The following is a 2864-nucleotide window of genomic DNA, read 5'->3' on the forward strand; positions in this document are numbered from 1 at the left end:
ATCCAAAGTAAGCCCTTGGAGATCTAGCATATCTTTTCATCTTGAATAGCTTTTATATTTTCCTCCCTAGCACTGGAGATCAAAGCCAGAGCCTCACAAATGCTAAATAAGCATCTCGTTTCCCCCTGAAATGTCTTGGTCCACCCAGGTTGCTGTAACAACCAACTGAGTGTCTCTGTTTGTTTGTTTGCCACTCCTGAGGCTTGAATTCAGGGCCTGGGCACTGTCCCTGAGATTCCTTTTGCTCAAGGCTAGCACTCTTACCACCTGAGCCACAATGCCACTTCTGGCTTTTTCTGTTTATGTGGTACTAACGAATCTAACCAACTGCTTCAGGAATGCTAGGCAAGTACTCTACCACTAAGTCACATTACCAGCCATAACTGGGTGTCTTATAAACAACAGAATTTTAGTTCTCAAGTTCTGGGGGCTGGAAAATCAAAGATCAAGATGCCAGCAGATTTTGTGACTGCTAAGGAGGCCTACTTAGAGACAGCTGTTTCTCACATGGCAGAAGACTGATTTTTTTTTTTCTGTTTTAAGACATGGTGGCTTTTTATGTTGCCTACGCTGGCCTCAAATTTCTGGGCTCAAGGGCTCTCTCTGTCTCTGATTCCTAAGTGGCTGAACAACTCTAGGTGCACACCACTCTGTCAACCAATAACACTTGCTGTCATAAACAAAGTTTTCATAGAATACATATTAATCTTTTTACATATTATTTCTGACTGCATATTGTTTTCAGCTACAGCAGCATAGTTGAAGCGTTGCAACAGAGACTGTATGCTCTCCAAAGTCCCTTTCTGCCTCTTTATAGAACACGTTTGCTGACTCAATAGAGAGCGTAAATTAAAAGTCAGCAGAATAAACACACAGATCTTTTTCTATTTTTATTTCTAGCATGGGTTGTGTGAATGTAAGATCAAGGATCTGGTGTCAAGAAAAAATGTTGCTTTCATGTAGGTAAGTATTCAACACCAAAAATCTTCACACTGTATTTTGTCAAAGGTTAAAAACAACTGGTGAGTGGATTTTGAGGATGTTAAGGAAGTACCATTTTTTCTTGGGTGTGCTGATACTGGGGCTTGAACTCAGGACTGCCGGGCTGGTGGTCTGCCACTTGAGCTACACCTCTACTTCCAGCTTTTTACTTGTTAATTGGAGGTAAGAATCTCTCAGATTTGTCTTCCCCAGCTGGCTTCTAACCCCACTAATCAAACCTCAGACTTCTGTATAGTTAGGAATATAGACATGAGCCCTCACGTCCTAGAATTACATCTTGGTTCAAAGCCAGTCTGACCAAGAAAGTCCATGAAACTCATCTCCAATCAACTAGTTTTTTTTAAAGTCAGAACTAGAGATATAACACAAGTGGTAGAGCACCAGCTTTGAGCAAAAAAGTTCAGGGACAGCAGCCAGGCTCTGAGTTTAAGCCCCAAGACAGACAGGCAGACAAATAAAATCCCCCATCTCACCAGGAAAATGTTGGGCTGTGCCAGAAAGCACATGTAGGAAGATAATGATCCAGCCTGGGGGTGGACAAAACAAAACAAAACACTGGGTGGCTTTAACTCAATTATATCCAGAGTAAGACAGATAGCATTGGCTCATATCTCTAATCCTACATGCACTGGGACTGAGATCTGGAGGATCTTAGTTCATAGTTTAAAGCCAGCCTAGGTTAAATGTCAATAAGACTTTATCTCCAATTAACCAGTAAAAAAGAAAAGCCAGGCTGGCTTGGTTCAAATGGTAGAGAGCCATCCAAGCAAGCAAGCCATGCATGAGGCTTTGATTAGGAGGTAATGACTTTGTGTGTGTCTATGCCCTTCTTTATCATGTCATTTAGGATCGTCTTGCCTGCAGAGTTAAGAGTACAGATTGAAGGAAAATATTAATGACACGAAGAACAGCAGAATGTCCTTTCCTTTCAAGCCAATGACTGTATATTGTTTATGAAGTAAACAGTATCACTTATTTGTAGCACTTAAAGAATCTAGGTACAAATTCTGGACCCTTTAGCTTCTATGATACTCAGATTCTCAAATGGTTCATGGTTGGGAAAATTCAGAGATTTCCGGTGGAGCCCATGCCATTATTGTGCAGCTTTTGTTATGAATACAATTCTTTCCTGTGTTGACTTCAACCTGCCTCCCTTTAACTTTCACTCGCTTACTGCGAGTTCTTTTAAATTCAGTGTTAGTCTGTCTCTTCCCTCAGAGACCAGTCCCTCAAATACTCAGCGGCATGTTGTATTATCATGGACCTCTGACTCGAGATGACTTGTCCTTCATTTTGATTTAATCATCCTACTTTCAGGTTGGTTTTTTCATATGTGGTTGTCAGTGGCCCTCAAGAAAGTTGACTACCAAGAGGATCCTTGTTCGGAAGGTAGAAGATTCTTGACCAATTGTGAGTCACTTAAATAGAAAAGCTAGAAATAAAAAAAGAAATTTCAGGGAAACCAGAGGATATATTTGGGTTTTCCTGTCACCAGCCACCAGCCTTTCGTCCATTTGTGTAGTTTGTCTGCAAGCAGATAGGAAACCGTGCGACCACTGGATGCTTCTCAGATAAAGTGACCTTCTGCTCTTCCAAATGATCCCTTCGCTGGGCCATCATCCCCTTAGCCCACACTCCATTTGCAGTGGAAGTCTCCCATCTATAGTTGGGAGCCGAATAGGTTGGAAATCTCTGAGGCAAAATCAGTGGGAGGGTGGGGGGGACAGAAGCGACCACTTCAGGATCACTTCCGGTCTGGAGTGTAGATGCGGCTTTGCCCACTCGCCAGGAAGGCATTCGGGGCGGGGCTACGTCTGCGCGCCGCTGGAACGCCCAAAGCAGGGCGTGCGCATGCCCACAGC

Source organism: Perognathus longimembris, chromosome 11 (assembly GCF_023159225.1).
Source record: "Perognathus longimembris pacificus isolate PPM17 chromosome 11, ASM2315922v1, whole genome shotgun sequence".
In the NCBI taxonomy this organism is placed as follows: Eukaryota; Metazoa; Chordata; class Mammalia; order Rodentia; family Heteromyidae; genus Perognathus; species Perognathus longimembris.